Source organism: Pagrus pagrus (genome assembly GCF_965226575.1).
Source record: "Pagrus pagrus genome assembly, chromosome: 12".
NCBI lineage: Eukaryota > Metazoa > Chordata > Actinopteri > Spariformes > Sparidae > Pagrus > Pagrus pagrus.
In genome coordinates this window covers 3,161,492-3,179,320 of record NC_140196.1, presented here as the reverse complement: position 1 = coordinate 3,179,320, position 17,829 = coordinate 3,161,492, and the positions used below count along the sequence as shown (strand labels likewise).

The 17,829-nt window shown below is 41.8% G+C and overlaps 1 pseudogene across 1 annotated transcript; it reads right to left on the bottom strand.

Annotated features, from left to right (window-relative positions):
• LOC311266030 lies at positions 1-16,731 on the bottom strand (annotated as a pseudogene). The gene is made up of 2 exons: positions 15,074-16,731; positions 1-2,537 (listed from the first exon to the last, which is right to left on the bottom strand). The product of its transcript is annotated as an uncharacterized misc_RNA (transcript).
• Between the last annotated feature and the right edge of the window lie 1,098 nt (positions 16,732-17,829).

The following is a 17,829-nucleotide window of genomic DNA, read 5'->3' as shown; positions in this document are numbered from 1 at the left end:
GACTTTGTTGGTGTTTGTTTATTCACCATGTAAAGCTTCAGTTTGTTCACACGTCCCATCAGTAAAGTCTGTTCAATGACTCTTGTTCAATGATTTCACTTCATCCACACAATCAGTTTGTTTGAATCTCAGCTACGTACAAGAAAATAATAAATGATCTTCCTCATATATTATTGAATTTGTGTGATGATTGGAACAACGACAGCTTTTGTTCTGCCAAACAAATAAATGTAAATGTGATTATAGATGAATTTAAACATGTACAAAGTGATGAGAACTAAATATGTAGGATAAATGAAGCTCTGCTGCTTTCTCTCTTTAGACTCATGCAGTGGAAGAGAAACAACAACATGCAAACACATCAGTACAAATATTCAACACACATTTAGAGCACAGACAAGTTTATATCTTCATGCAGACAAATGTCAGTTGAGCTGAACAAAAGTCATCATGAGCAGTGAGAGCCTCCATGGTTAAACAGACACAGGAAGGAGCGCCACCTAAAGACACTCAAACATTTACACAACAACAGATGAGAAGACGTCAAAGTACCGCCCATCACGTTTGATTGACAGGTGAAGACACCACACAACAATCAGCCACAAACATGAAGACAGAATAAGTTTAAGAGTTAAAACTCAGAGTTTAACTCACTGTCCCTTAAATGACTTCTGACTATTTGAGTTTACTGAACTCAGCAGTGGCTCCAGAATAAACATAAACTCCAGCATAGAGAGGCTGAGTGAATGTGGTCTGGACTCTGTGGAGGAGAGTGATGGTTTCAGAGACGCTGTAGAAGGACAGAATACCTGCACTGTGATCCAGGTACACTCCAACTCTGGAGGACCGAGGACCTGAGACGGGAGTTTTGACTTTGTTGTGATAAAAGTTATAACTGTTATTGTAACAATTTAATGACCAAGATTTGTCATTTTGTTCAAATAAAGATTCACTCCCTGCTCTGCTGATATTCTTGTATGCGACTGCTACTTCAACTCCTCCTCCCCACTCCACCTCCCAGTAACAACGTCCAGTCAGACTCTCTCTACTCAGGACCTGACGATAGGAAGTGAATCTGTCTGGGTGACTAGAATAAGACTGTTGTTGACTGATGTATGTTACTTTTCTGTTCCCCTCAGATAATAACAGATTTGTGTGTGCTGTGTTTGGATCCAGTGTGATTTCATGTGAATATCTTAAGAGTCCAGCTCTGGTCATGTTCTCTGTTTGTGGGTTTGACAGTAAAACATCCACTTCAGTCACTGTCAGTGAGATGTTTGTCCATGTCTCTCTCAGGACGTCCTGTAGTTTGTCTCTGACCTCTGACACAGCTGCTGTCACATCCTCAAAGTATCTCAGAGGACGGATATTGATGCTGGATGAGTGTGTAGACTCACTGAGTGCTGACAGTGAGGGGCAGTTGTGTAGAAACTGGTTGTGATCCTCTGTGTGTGAGAGCTTCTTCAGCTCAGCGTCTTTCCTCTTCAGCTCAGTGATCTCCTGCTCCAGCTTCTCCTGAAGCTCTTTGACTCGACTCACTTCAGTTTCCTGCTGGGATCTGACCCACTGCTTCACATCAGAGCCTATTTTCTCCATGAGACGGATCATCTCAGTGAAGATCTTCTCACTGTTCTCCACTGCTTTATCAGCAGAGCCATTGATGGCCTCCACCTCCTGTTGAAGCACCTTCACATCTTCCTCTCTGTCCTGGATTCTCTGCTGGATGTTTTGTCGACTCCCCTCCAGCTCTCTCTGCCTCTTAGTCCTCTCTGCTGCAGCTGACACTGTGTCATGGCCTTTATGTTCGTCCACAGAGCAGAGATAACAGATACACTGCTGATCAGTACGGCAGAACATCTTCATCACCTCATCATGACGAGAGCAGATGTTCTCCTGGAGCTTCTCTGACGGCTCCACCAGCTTGTGTTTCTTTAAAGGAACTGCTTCATAATGAGGCTGAAGATGTTTCTCACAGTAAGAGGCCAGACAGACCAGACAGGACTTAACTGCTCTCAGTTTCCTCCCAGTGCAGACATCACAGGCCACATCTTCAGGTCCAGCATAGCAGAGATCAGCAGGAGCAGCTTGGAGTCCAGTCTTCTTCAGCTCCTCCACTAAAACTTCTAACATGATGTTTTTCACCAGGACAGGCCTCGGTGTGAAGCTCTGCCTACACTGAGGGCAGCTGTGGGTTTTCTTCTCATCCTCTGTGTCCCAGTATCTTTGAATACAGTTCATGCAGTAGCTGTGTCCACATGGAATAGTCACCGGATCCTTCAGTAGATCCAAACAGATGGAACAGCAGAACTTTGCTCGGTCCAGCTGAAGTCCTCTCTGCGCCATTTCACCTCCGAGTGTCAACGACTGTCTGAGTTTCACTTCCTGATAACTGAAACTAGTCTGAGCTCTGATCTGAACAACATGAGCTTCTGCAGCGAATGAGGCTCGTCAGCTCCTTCACTTCCTGGTTACACCCTCATTCAAAGTGCAGATCTGAAGGGGAGGGAACAAGGAGATATAGTGACAGAGTGGAGCTGCTGTGTTTGAGAGCAGGAAGAAGAGGGAGGGCTGATCCAGCTGTGGTTCACTCCAGGACGAGGAGCAGCTCTGTGACTCTGGACTTTGTTCGCTCGTTTACAAGGAAGCCTCAGTTAAAACCTGCTCCACATTTGAGAACATCAAAGTTTTTAGATGTGAAATATTTCTTGGCTCCTCAGGCTTTGCTGACGGCTCCATAGTTCTCTAACTCTTCCTCAGATTGTGTTCAGTTTTATTTTCCTGCTCATAAAAACAGTGGACCTTCAACAGGGAGTTATCAAACCAGCCTGTCATAAAACACTGAAGCTGCTGGAATATAATGTTCTCACGTTTAATGATCAACATTTCTGTTTCACAACATCATCCTGAGTCAAACCAGCTTTTCAAGCTTCAAACCAAAATCATCAATCCAGATATTTGTTGTCACTCTGAACCCAGAAGGACACAAATGAACCAGATCAGCTGCTTCTGCTGTTCATGTGATGATTTATATGAATCAATAAATCAGTAAAGTGGATATACTTTAGTCTGTTTCCTCGTGTGATCACAGACAAACATTTGATTTCCATCATCGGGACCTTAAAATGATTTCAGGCTGACTGAAAACTGTCGATGTGAAAGTTTCATCTTGAAATCGAATCTTCTTCAAACGCAACATCGTCAGCTGAACTTCAGCAGGTGGACGCATGAAGTCACATCAGGCCAGAAGAAACCACAAGACTTCTGTAAAACGTGGCTGATTTGAAGCTGAAATAAAGGAGGAAAAACTAAAGTCAAAATAAAAAAAAGCTGATGAAACAATAATTTCAGCTCTTTTAGTTGTAAATGATGTAATTCTCCACTGGGTGTAAAAGGTGAAGTGTCAGAGATGAGGACTCGTAACACCGGTGCATCACAAGGAGACATTTTATCATCTTTACTGTGTAAACCGACGAGTGTTAAACTTCAAGACTCTCACTTTAACTTCCTACAGCGGGCTGACGATGTGTCCTGTGTGATGGACCGACTTCACACAGAGAGCTGACTATAGTTTGAAGGAGGCAACAGAGATCCAATCTGCACTTTCAGTCGTCCGACACACATTTACCATGATGTGTGACGCACTGCACCTTCATGATGAAGACTCACATCAGCCTCAACACATGTTGTTAACTAAAACTGTGTAACAGGTGAACTGAGGAGCTTTAACCTCCAACACATCTGTGGTTAGCAGGATGACGGCGCCCTCTTGTGTTGGAACAGTTGACTTGTATTCATTCTGTCATTTAAAGGTGAATAAAATCAGAGTTTTAAAGTAAAAACCTCATCAAGTTCAGGAGTTTCTCTGCTGCTGACGTCTCGTGGCCTTTTTGCTCAGAGTGAATGTTCACAGAAGAAATTCAACTTCAACAAAGACAGAAATTATTGTTGGAATAAAAATGTATTGTATGTTATACTCTCATATTAGTGTCACATGTTCTCCATCAGCTCTGTGTGAGACCCTGGAATGAAGACGACAAGAAAAGACTTTGTTGGTGTTTGTTTATTCACCATTTAAGCTTCAGTTTGTTCACACGTCCCATCAGTAAAGTCTGTTCAATGACTCTGGTTCAATGATTTCACTTCATCCACAAAATCAGTTTGTTTGAATCTCAGCTACGTACAAGAAAATAATAAATGATCTTCCTCATATATTATTGAATTTGTGTGATGATTGGAACAACGACAGCTTTTGTTCTGCCAAACAAATAAATGTAAATGTGATTATAGATGAATTTAAACATGTACAAAGTGGATGTCAAAGTACCGCCCATCATGTTTGATTGACAGGTGAAGACACCACACAACAATCAGCCACAAACATGAAGACAGAATAAGTTTAAGAGTAAAAACTCAGAATGTAACTAACTGTCCCTTAAATGACTTCTGTCTATTTGAGTTTACTGAATTCAACGTTTGCACTTTTGTCCCCAGAGGAACAATAAAACCGAACTCCAGCATAGAGAGGCTGAGTGAATGTGGTCTGGACTCTGTGGAGGAGAGTGATGGTTTCAGAGACGCTGTAGAAGGACAGAATACCTGCACTGTGATCCAGGTACACTCCAACTCTGCAGGACAGAGGACCTGACATGGGAGTGTGGACATTGTTGTGCAAAAATGTGTACCCTGCATTGTCCCAAAAAAGTGCCCAAGATTTAGCATTGCATCCAAATGCACATTCATTCCAGTTTTCTGCTCTGCTGATATTCTTGTATGCGACTGCTACTTCAACTCCAGTTCCTCTCCACTCCATCTCCCAGTAACAAAGTCCAGTCAGACTCTCTCTACTCAGGACCTGACAACAGTAAGTGAATCTGTCTGGGTGACTAGAATAAGACTGTGGTTGGCTCATTCTTGTTACCTTTCTGTTCCCCTCAGATAATAAAAGCCATGTGTTTGCTGTGTTTGGATCCAGTGTGATTTCATGTGAATATCTTAAGAATCCAGCTCTGATCTGGGTCTCTGGTTGTGGGTTTGACAGTAAAACATCCACTTGAGTCACTGTCAGTGAGATGTTTGTCCATGTCTCTCTCAGGACGTCCTGTAGTTTGTCTCTGACCTCTGACACAGCTGCTGTCACAGCCTCAAAGTATCTCAGAGGACGGATATTGATGCTGGATGAGTGTGTAGACTCACTGAGTGCTGACAGTGAGGGGTAGTTGTGTAGAAACTGGTTGTGATCCTCTGTGTGTGAGAGCTTCTTCAGCTCAGCGTCTTTCCTCTTCAGCTCAGTGATCTCCTGCTCCAGCTTCTCCTGAAGCTCTTTGACTCCACTCACTTCAGTTTCCTGCTGGGATCTGACCTGCTGCTTCACATCAGAGCGTCTTTTCTTCATGAGACGGATCAGCTCGTTGAAGATCTTCTCACTGTGCTCCACTGCCTTATCAGCAGAGCCATTGATGGCCTCCACCTCCTGTTGAAGCACCTTCACATCTTCCTCTCTGTCCTGGATTCTCTGCTGGATGTTTTGTCGACTCACCTCCAGCTCTCTCTGCCTCTCAGTCCTCTCTGCTGCAGCTGACACTGTGTCGTGGCCTTTATGTTCGTCCACAGAGCAGAGATAACAGATACACTGCTGATCAGTACGGCAGAACATCTTCATCACCTCATCGTGACGAGAGCAGATGTTCTCCTGGAGCGTCTCTGATGGCTCCACCAGCTTGTGTTTCTTTAAAGGAACTGCTTCATAATGAGACTGGAGGTGTTTATCACAGTAAGAGGCCGGACAGGATAAACATGACTTGACAGCTCTCCGTTTCCTCCCAGTGCAGACATCACAGGCCACATCTTCAGGTCCAGCATAGCAGAGATCAGCAGGAGCAGCTTGGAGTCCAGTCTTCTTCAGCTCCTCCACTAAATCTGCTAACATGGTGTTTTTCACCAGGACAGGCCTCGGTGTGAAGCTCTGCCTACACTGAGGGCAGCTGTGGATTTTCTTCTCATCCTCTTTGTCCCAGTAGCTTTGAATACAGTTCATGCAGTAGCTGTGTCCACAGGGAATAGTCACCGGATCCTTCAGTAGATCCAAACAGATGGAACAGCAGAACTTTGTTCGGTCCAGTTGAACTCCTTTCTGCGCCATTTCACCTCAGAGTGTCAACGACTGTCTGAGATTCACTTCCTGATAACTGAAACTAGTCTGAGCTCTGATCTGAACAACATGAGCTTCTGCAGTGAATGAGGCTCGTCAGCTCCTTCACTTCCTGGTTACACCCTCATTTAGAGTGCAGATCTGTAGGGGAGGGAACAAGGAGATATAGTGACAGGGTGGAGCTGCTGTGTTTGAGAGGAGAAAGAAAGAAAGAAAGAAAGAAAGAAAGAAAGAAAGAGTCTCCATGGGTGATCAGGATGACCGTTTTCTGTGGACACACTGCCATCTTGAGGCTGTTCACTCTCATCAGGGCCATGATTTAGTTTTCAAATAAAGTCCAAGTCAAGATAAGATTACTGACATGGATGATGTTTTGCAACAAAGTCAGTTCAATTCAAAAGATCGCACAACCCTCAACCAGCTTTGAAAACCATCAAAACTAATAGCAAATGTTCATGTGAGCAGAAAGAAAGAAACTGACACAAATATTAGTGATACATCTTGGGAAACCATTTTGTCTTCTCTTTGTGAAGTTTATTTGGTGTTTCAAATAATGAAAGTTAAATGTACAGATTTTTCCAAAGATGTGATGCAGTCACATCCTGCTGCGTTCAGAGCTGAAGAAGTGACTCATTTATTTGTTTAAATGCATCTCACATTAAATCAAACACAAACTTGGGAATCTTCAGACTGTAAATATAGAAAAAGGCTTTAGAGTATAAAAATCAGCAGGATCATATGTACCTGACCTTGACTAAGGTATAAAAGATTAAGGACAACAACATAGTCCTTTAGATGCTAATGTGTTAGAATTTCTGCTCTGTTTGGTGTCCACTGGTTCAATACAGTCCTTGATCTTTAAAACAAAGTGGATGGAGCCATCATTCCTATTTTCAGGAAGTAAAAAAAGATTTGTTAAATTCCTCTGACAGCAATGTATTTATGTCCAGCATGAAGTCTCCGTCCTGCATGCAAACTTTAAGAGGATCTGCAGATTCCACTTGCACATACTGTGAAGAAAAGGCAACGTTTAATGTCACAAAAACGAGATGTTTACAATCAATTACAGGCAAAGTTGTTCATAAATCTTTAGTCTTTGTCAAATCATGGTTGTTGTTGTTGTTGTTGTTGTTCTATCCAACCTAGATCTTCTTTGTCTTTCAAACTCTAACGACCGTCATTAACTGGATTGATGCCACTGACGACAGCTCGACTGTTAGTATGAATGAGTCTTTTCACATTTACACCCCTGAACCAGTTTCCCTCCTTTATGGATGCAAACGCTGTATTCAGCCCCAACAACTGTGACTACGCCCTGAACTGTTTGTGCAAGATTGCAGGTAACGAGGAGCTGAACACACAACTCTCCAACAGCAGACTGCCATACAGGATCATCTGGACTCTGGACTTACAGAGGTCCATGATATATGACACATTTATAAAGTTTCTGATCATCTTAATAACATGCAGACAAAGTGAGAGGAGCTGCTTTAACCTCCACTACATCTCTGGTTAGCAGGATGACGGCGCCCTCTTGTGTCCTGCATCAGTTTTCACAGTTCACTTGTTAACCTGCTGTGATGTTCACTGCAGGAAGACATGTAGAAACTTCACTGAGCCTTTGGCAATAATTTATTCATTTGATGATTTTCTGACGGCTGCAGCTCTGAACATGAACTGTGAACTTTGTGGTGTTTGAGGAGGAAAAGTGCCTCAGTTATACTCTCATATTAGTGTCATATGTTCTCCATCAGCTCTGTGTGAGACCCTGGAATGAAGACGACAAGAAAAGACTTTGTACGTGTTTGTTTATTCACCATGTAAAGCTTCAGTTTGTTCACACGTCCCATCAGCAAAGTCTGTTCAATGACTCTTGTTCAATGATTTCACACTCATCATGAGCAGTGAGAGCCTCCAGTGGCGGATTTAAGAAATTTGGGGCCCAAGGCAAAGGCAGGCATGGGGCCCTCTGAAATGAGAAGACAACACACAAAACAACAGGTCAATTATGCAGATAGATACATTTTAACAGAATACACATGTATTATTTGTTTTACCTTTTGTCCCTCTCTTCCTGTCCCTTTTTCACGTTGTCTCTCTCCCTCATTCTGAAAACAAAGACACACAAAACACAGTATAAGGCTCTTACCCAGTGGTGAAGTGTAAGTATATTTACTCAAGTGCTGACTTAGACATTTTAGGATTTCATGCAACTTCAATTTTGTCTGCTCCGCTGTATCTCAGAGGCAAATACTGCACTTTCTACTCCACTACTGTACATCATTTACGTTGCTGGTTACATATTTCAAACCCTTCCTGCCCAGTGAAAACCATGTACCCTCAAAATGATGATTTAGTGCTAATATTTGTGATAAACTGAAAGAGTCTTCCTTTGTGGGGCGACTTCTTCAGCCAAAACTCTTTAAAAAATCGTCTGGGCCAGCTGGAAAATACATCATGACAAGACTTCAAGAAGTTAGTTTTAAGTTGGATATTCGACATTCGCAGCCACTCCAACATTTCAAGTGCTCCTGTATTGCAGACTTTACAGTAAACACACGGAGAAGACGGCTACAGCGTGTACCGACTTCCTGTTTTCAAAATAAAAATGTGGGATATTTAAAGCAGAGATACTGTGTTTAAAGCTATTGAGAAGCTATTGAGCTGAGATGCTAATATTTACATATAGCCTAAAAATTAATAAAAAATTATGAACAGATGTAAAATGTAAAAACAAGAGGTGTATGTCATGCAGCCAGTGTAGTTACATGATCCCGGCATGATTTTGAGTCAATTGATCACATGACCTGGAAGCTATTGAGCTAACATGCTAATATTTACATATACAAATTCATAAAGCATTTATAAAAAATTTTAAAAAATATTTAGAGATGTAAAACGTAAAAACAAGAGGCGTATCTCATGCAGCCAGTGTAGTTACATGATCCTGACATGATTTTGAGTCAATTGATCACATGACCTGGTAGCTATTGAGCTAACATGCTAATATTTACACATAAAAATTAACAAAAAATAATAAAAATTAATAAAAAATATGAACAGATGTAAAATGTAAAAACAAGAGGCGTATCTCATGCAGCCAGTGTAGTTACATGATCCTGACATGATTTTGAGTCAATTGATCACATGACCTGGAAGCTATTGAGCTAACATGCTAATATTTACATATAAGAATTAATAAAAATTAATACAAAACATTTAGAGATGTAAAACGTAAAAACAAGAGGCGTATCTCATGCAGCCAGTGTAGTTACATGATCCCACACTGACTTTGAGTCAATTGATCACATGACCTGGAAGCTATTGAGCTAACATGCTAATGTTTACATATAAAAATTAATAAAAAATCTTTAGAGATGTAAAACGTAAAAACAAGATGCGTATCTCATGCAGCCAGTGTAGTTACATGATCCCGACATGATTTTGAGTCAATTGATCACATGACCTGGGAGCTATTGAGCTAACATGCTAATGTTTACATATAAAAATTAATAAAAAATAATAAAAATTAATAAAAAATCTTTAGAGATGTAAAACGTAAAAACAAGAGGCGTATCTCATGCAGCCAGTGTAGTTACATGATCCCGACATGATTTTGAGTCAATTGATCACATGACCTGGAAGCTATTGAGCTAACATGCTAATATTTAAATGTAAAAATTAATAAAAAATAAAAAAAAAATATGAACAGATGTAAAATGTAAAAACAAGATGCGTATCTCATGCAGCCAGTGTAGTTACATGATCCTGACATGATTTTGAGTCAATTGATGACGTGACCTGGAAGCTATTGAGCTAACATGCTAATATTTACATATAAGAATTAATAAAAATTAATAAAAAATATGAACAGATGTAAAACGTAAAAACAAGAGGCGTATCTCATGCAGCCAGTGTAGTTACATGATCCCATACTGATTTTGAGTCAATTGATCACATGACCTGGAAGCTATTGAGCTAACATGCTAATGTTTACATATAAAAATTAATAAAAAGTAATAAAAATTAATAAAAAATCTTTAGAGATGTAAAACGTAAAAACAAGAGGCGTATCTCATGCAGCCAGTGTAGTTACATGATCCTGACATGATTTTGAGTCAATTGATCACATGACCTGGAAGTTATTGAACTAACATGCTAATATTTACATGTAAAAATTAATAAAAATGAATAAAAAATGATGAACAGATGTAAAACGTAAAAACAAGAGGCGTATCTCATGCAGCCAGTGTAGTTACATGATCCCGACATGATTTTGAGTCAATTGATCACATGACCTGGGAGCTATTGAGCTAAAATGCTAATATTTACATGTAAAAATTAATAAAAGATATTTTAAAATATTTAGAGCTGTAAAACGTAAAAACAAGAGGCGTATCTCATGCAGCCAGTGTAGTTACATGATCCCGACATGATTTTGAGTCAATTGATCACATGACCTGGGAGCTATTGAGCTAACATGCTAATGTTTACATATAAAAATTAATAAAAAATAATACAAATTAATAAAAAATCTTTAGAGATGTAAAACGTAAAAACAAGAGGCGTATCTCATGCAGCCAGTGTAGTTACATGATCCCGACATGATTTTGAGTCAATTGATCACATGACCTGGAAGCTATTGAGCTAACATGCTAATATTTACATGTAAAAATTAATAAAAAATAAATAAAAAATATGAACAGTTGTAAAATGTAAAAACAAGATGCGTATCTCATGCAGCCAGTGTAGTTACATGATCCTGACATGATTTTGAGTCAATTGATGACGTGACCTGGAAGCTATTGAGCTAACATGCTAATATTTACATATAAGAATTAATAAAAATTAATAAAAAATATGAACAGATGTAAAATGTAAAAACAAGAGGCGTATCTCATGCAGCCAGTGTAGTTACATGATCCCATACTGATTTTGAGTCAATTGATCACATGACCTGGAAGCTATTGAGCTAACATGCTAATGTTTACATATAAAAATTAATAAAAAGTAATAAAAATTAATAAAAAATCTTTAGAGATGTAAAACGTAAAAACAAGAGGCGTATCTCATGCAGCCAGTGTAGTTACATGATCCTGACATGATTTTGAGTCAATTGATCACATGACCTGGAAGTTATTGAACTAACATGCTAATATTTACATGTAAAAATTAATAAAAATGAATAAAAAATGATGAACAGATGTAAAACGTAAAAACAAGAGGCGTATCTCATGCAGCCAGTGTAGTTACATGATCCCGACATGATTTTGAGTCAATTGATCACATGACCTGGAAGCTATTGAGCTAACATGCTAATATTTACATATAAAAATTAATACAAAATAATAAAAATTAATAAAAAAATATGAACAGATGTAAAATGTAAAAACAATATTATAATATTACATATAAAAATTAATAAAATATAATAAAAAATCTTTAGAGATGTAAAACGTAAAAACAAGAGGCGTATCTCATGCAGCCAGTGTAGTTACATGATCCCATACTGATTTTGAGTCAATTGATCACATGACCTGGAAGCTATTGAGCTAACATGCTAATATTTACATATAAAAATTAATAAAAAATATAAAAATATAATATATAAATATAAAAAATATTTAGTGGTTCAAAATGTAAAAACAATACAAAAACTTTTTTTTTTAAACAAAATATAGGGGGAAAAAATCACCCCTTGGACAGTTTTGATACTCACTGGTTTATCTCTACACAACGGACCCTCCCCAACAGGTGTCGACGTCGTCGTTGTTGTACCTGCTGGGTGTGGGTTGCTAGCCGCTGCCGCTGCTACTGCTGTTGCTGCTAGCCGCTGCCAGCCGCTACCGCTGCTACTGCTCCTGCCACTGCCACTGCTGCTCCTGCTGCCAGCCGCTGCCGCTGCTACTGCTGCTAGCCACTGCTGCTAGCCGCTGCTACTGCTGCTGCTGCTGCTCCTGCTGCTAGCCACTACTGCTGCTGCCAGCCGCTGCCGCTGCCGCTGCTACTGCCACTGCTACTGCTGCTGCTGCTGCTGCTAGCCACTAGTGCTGCTGCCAGCCACTGCCGCTGCTACTGCCACTGCTACTGCTGCTGCTGCTGCTGCTGCTGCTGCTAGCCACTAGTGCTGCTGCCAGCCACTGCCGCTGCCACTGCTGCTGCCGCTGCTGCTGCTGCTGCTAGCCACTACTGCTGCTGCCAGCCACTGCCACTGCTACTGCTGCTAGCCACTGCTGCTGCCACTGCTGCTGCTGCTGCTGCTGCTAGCCACTGCTGCTGCTGCCAGACCCTGCCGCTGCTACTGCTGCTGCTAGCCACTACTGCTGCCAGCCACTGCCACTGCTACTGCTGCTAGCCACTGCTGCTGCCACTGCTGCTGCTAGCCACTACTGCTGCTGCCAGCCACTGCCACTGCTACTGCTGCTAGCCACTGCTGCTGCCACTGCTGCTGCTGCTGCTAGCCACTACTGCTGCTGCCAGCCACTGCCGCTGCTACTGCCACTGCTACTGCTGCTAGCCGCTGCCGCTGCTACTGCTGCTGCTGCTGCTGCTGCTGCTAGCCACTACTGCTACTGCTAGCCACTGCCGCTGCTACTGCTGCTGCTGCTGCTAGCCACGACTGCTGCTGCTAGCCGCTGCCGCTGCTACTTCTGCTGCTGCTACTGCTGCTAGCCACTACTGCTGCTGCTAGCTGCTGCCGCTGCTACTGCTGCTGCTGCTGCTAGCCACTACTGCTGCTGCTAGCCGCTGCCGCTGCTACTGCCACTCCTGCTGAAGACAGTAGTGACTTTCTGTAACTTGGAGATCAGCTTTCTGTTTTGCTCCTTCTTTCTCCTCTTTTCAGCACGGCTGGGCTAGCTTCTTTTCCAATGTAGTGGAGACTGAAGTGGGGGCCCCGACACACACATAATACGATTAGCATTCTGCTGGCAGAGGATTTTAATCAAAAACATAATTAATGTGCGCAAATAAGTAATAACTGTATTAACCACAAGTGAATGAGGATTTTTATGGGGCCCTCAGGAACTTGGGGCCCGAGGCAAACGCCTAGTTTTGCCTAATGGTAAGTCTGCACCTGAGAGCCTCCGTGGTTAAACAGACACAGGAAGGAGCGCCACCTAAAGAAACTCAAACATTTACAGAACAACAGATGAGAAAATGTCAAAGTACTGCCCATCATGTCTGACAGGTGAAGACATGACACAACAATCAGCCACAAACATGAAGACAGAATAAGTTTAAGAGTGAAAACAAAATTTAACTCACTGTCCCTTAAATGACTTCTGTATATTTGAGATTACTGAACTCAGCAGTATCTCCCTGATTTAAAATCCAAACTCAGGGAAAGAGAGGCTGAGTGAATGTGGTCTGGACTCTGTGGAGGTGCTGCTGCTTTCTCTCTTTAGACTCATGCAGTGGAAGAGAAACAACAACATGCAAACACATCAGTACAAATATTCAACACACATTTAGAGCACAGACAAGTTTATATCTTCATGCAGACAAATGTCAGTCGAGCTGAACAAAAGTCATCATGAGCAGTGAGAGCCTCCATGGTTAAACAGACACAGGAAGGAGCGCCACCTAAAGACACTCAAACATTTACACAACAACAGGTGAGAAGATGTCAAAGTACCGCCCATCATGTTTGATTGACAGGTGAAGACACCACACAACAATCAGCCACAAACATGAAGACAGAATAAGTTTAAGAGTTAAAACTCAGAATTTAACTCACTGTCCCTTAAATGACTTCTGTCTATTTGAGTTGACTGAACTCAGCTGTGGTGTCAGAACAACAAACCCAAACTCCAGCATAGAGAGGCTGAGTGAATGTGGTCTGGACTCTGTGGAGGAGACAGAGGAGATGCTGTAGAAGGACAGAATACCTGTACTGTGATCCAGGTACACTCCAAGGACTGAGGACTTGAGTCAGAAGTTTTTATATTATTGGACCAGGCCAGTGGCTTTTAATACAGTTCATGCAGTAGCTGTGTCCACAGGGAATAGTCACCGGATCCTTCAGTAGATCCAGACACATCGAACATAAGATGGTTTCCTCGTCCAGTTGAACTCCTTTCTGCGCCATTTCACCTCTCAGTGTCAATGACTGCCTGAGTTTGAGTTCCTGAGAAACAAATCAAGTTTGAGCTTTGATCTCAATAACTGGTGCTTCTGCAGTGAATGAGGCTCGTCAGCTCTTTCACTTCCTGGTTACACCCTCATTTAAAGTGCAGATCTGGAGGGGAGGGAACAAGGAGATATAGTGACGGAGTGGAGCTGCTGTGTTTGAGAGCAGGAAGGAGCAGGAAGGAGCGGCAGCTGTTATCAAGGGTTCAAGGTTCAACTTTATTGCCATTATATAATACAGGATTGCCCAATAACATACAGTGGTTGCCCTCTCCACTCACAAACACAGAAACAGTTTAACAGATATTCAAATGGCCAAAGACTGGCTGTGGATGGGTGAAGCATTAGTTGTGTTTAACGTCACTACCTATACAGTACGAAAAAGGGCAGAAAATCTCAAGATGGCAACATGAGAAAACCCCAAATGCACTAAATCATCATCTATATCTTACATGCATACAATCATCATCATTTGGGAATGATATGAATTAAATATGAATTAAACAAAGAGTAAACATTTCAGGATAATGTGTGATGTGATGCATATGACCCGAGGTTTCACACTGTAAGCATTTACCTTCAGGGAGGTGTTTTAAACAAGTAAGAACCACCTAACATGTCAACAGTAAGTCCTTTTTTACCAAATACAACTCGAATGCTGAGTGTGAAGCCTAATAAGAACTCTACAAACAGTATCTCCCATTTTCTTTTATTTATACTGTGTAATGTTTCTAAATCATGTCAATTTTTGACACTTTGTCCCTGCTGTTTATCCTCTATTTGACTTGACTGAACTCAGCACTGGTGTTAGAACAATAAACCCGAACTCCAGCATGAATGTGTGAATGAGGGAATGTGGTCTGGACTCTGTGGAGGAGAGTGATGGTTTCAGAGATGCTGTAGAAGGACAGAATACCTGCACTGTGATCCAGGTACACTCCAACTCTGGAGGACCGAGGACCTGAGACGGGAGTTTTGACTTTGTTGTGAAAAAAGTTATAACTGTCATTGACACAATATAATGACCAAGATTTGTCATTTCGTCCAAATTCACTCTCTTTCCCTGCTCTGCTGATATTCTTGTATGCGACTGCTACTTCAACTCCTTCCCCTCTCCACTCCACCTCCCAGTAACATCGTCCAGTCAGACTCTCTCTACTCAGGACCTGACACCAGTAAGTGAATCTGTCTGGGTGACTAGAATAAGACTGTTCTTTACTCATTCTTGTTACTTTTCTGTTCCCCTCAGATAACAACAGAAGTGTGTTTGCTGTGTTTGGATCCAGTGTGATTTCACGTGAATTTCTTAAGAGTCCAGCTCGGGTCTTTGGCTCTGATTGTGGGTTTGACAGTAAAACATCCACTTCAGTCACTGTCAGTGAGATATTTGTCCATGTCTCTCTCAGGAAGTCCTGTAGTTTGTCTCTGACCTCTGACACAGCTGCTGTCACATCCTCAAAGTATCTCAGAGGACGGATATTGATGCTGGATGAGTGTGTAGACTCACTGAGTGCTGACAGTGAGGGGTAGTTGTGTAGAAACTGGTTGTGATCCTCTGTGTGTGAGAGCTTCTTCAGCTCAGCATCTTTCCTCTTCAGCTCAGCGATCTCCTGCTCCAGCTTCTCCTGAAGCTCTTTGACTCCACTCACTTCAGTTTCCTGCTGGGATCTGACCTGCTGCTTCACATCAGAGCGTCTTTTCTTCATGAGACGGATCAGCTCGTTGAAGATCTTCTCACTGTGCTCCACTGCCTTATCAGCAGAGCCATTGATGGCCTCCACCTCCTGTTGAAGCACCTTCACATCTTCCTCTCTGTCCTGGATTCTCTGCTGGATGTTTTGTCGACTCACCTCCAGCTCTCTCTGCCTCTCAGTCCTCTCTGCTGCAGCTGACACTGTGTCGTGGCCTTTATGTTCGTCCACAGAGCAGAGATAACAGATACACTGCTGATCAGTACGGCAGAACATCTTCATCACCTCATCGTGACGAGAGCAGATGTTCTCCTGGAGCGTCTCTGATGGCTCCACCAGCTTGTGTTTCTTTAAAGGAACTGCTTCATAATGAGACTGGAGGTGTTTATCACAGTAAGAGGCCGGACAGGATAAACATGACTTGACAGCTCTCCGTTTCCTCCCAGTGCAGACATCACAGGCCACATCTTCAGGTCCAGCATAGCAGAGATCAGCAGGAGCAGCTTGGAGTCCAGTCTTCTTCAGCTCCTCCACTAAATCTGCTAACATGGTGTTTTTCACCAGGACAGGCCTCGGTGTGAAGCTCTGCCTACACTGAGGGCAGCTGTGGATTTTCTTCTCATCCTCTTTGTCCCAGTAGCTTTGAATACAGTTCATGCAGTAGCTGTGTCCACAGGGAATAGTCACCGGATCCTTCAGTAGATCCAAACAGATGGAACAGCAGAACTTTGTTCGGTCCAGTTGAACTCCTTTCTGCGCCATTTCACCTCAGAGTGTCAACGACTGTCTGAGATTCACTTCCTGATAACTGAAACTAGTCTGAGCTCTGATCTGAACAACATGAGCTTCTGCAGTGAATGAGGCTCGTCAGCTCCTTCACTTCCTGGTTACACCCTCATTTAGAGTGCAGATCTGTAGGGGAGGGAACAAGGAGATATAGTGACAGGGTGGAGCTGCTGTGTTTGAGAGGAGAAAGAAAGAAAGAAAGAAAGAAAGAAAGAAAGAAAGAGTCTCCATGGGTGATCAGGATGACCGTTTTCTGTGGACACACTGCCATCTTGAGGCTGTTCACTCTCATCAGGGCCATGATTTAGTTTTCAAATAAAGTCCAAGTCAAGATAAGATTACTGACATGGATGATGTTTTGCAACAAAGTCAGTTCAATTCAAAAGATCCCACAACCCTCAACCAGCTTTGAAAACCATCAAAACTAATAGCAAATGTTCGTGTGAGCAGAAAGAAAGATACTGACACAAATATTAGTGATACATCTCGGGAAACCATTTTGTTTTCTCTTTGTTAAGTTTATTTGGTGTTTCAAATAATGAAAGTGAAATGTACAGATTTTTCCAAAGATGTCATGCAGTCACATCCTGCCGAGTTCAGAGCTGAAGAAGTGACTCATTTATTTGTTTAAATGCATCTCACATTAAATCAAACACAAACTTGGGAATCTTCAGACTGTAAATATAGAAAAAGGCTTTAGAGTATAAAAATCAGCAGGATCATATGTACCTGACCTTGACTAAGGTATAAAACATTAAGGACAACAACATAGTCCTTTAGATGCTAATGTGTTAGAACTTCTGCTCTGTTTGGTGTCCACTGGTTCAATACAGTCCTTGATCTTTAAAACAAAGTGGATGGAGCCATCATTCCTATGTTCAGGAAGTAAAAAAAGATTTGTTAATTCCTCTGACAGCAATGTATTTATGTCCAGCATGAAGTCTCCGTCCTGCATGCAAACTTTAAGAGGATCTGCAGATTCCACTTGCACATACTGTGAAGAAAAGGCAACGTTTAATGTCTCAAAAACGAGATGTTTACAATCAATTACAGGCAAAGTTGTTCATAAATCTT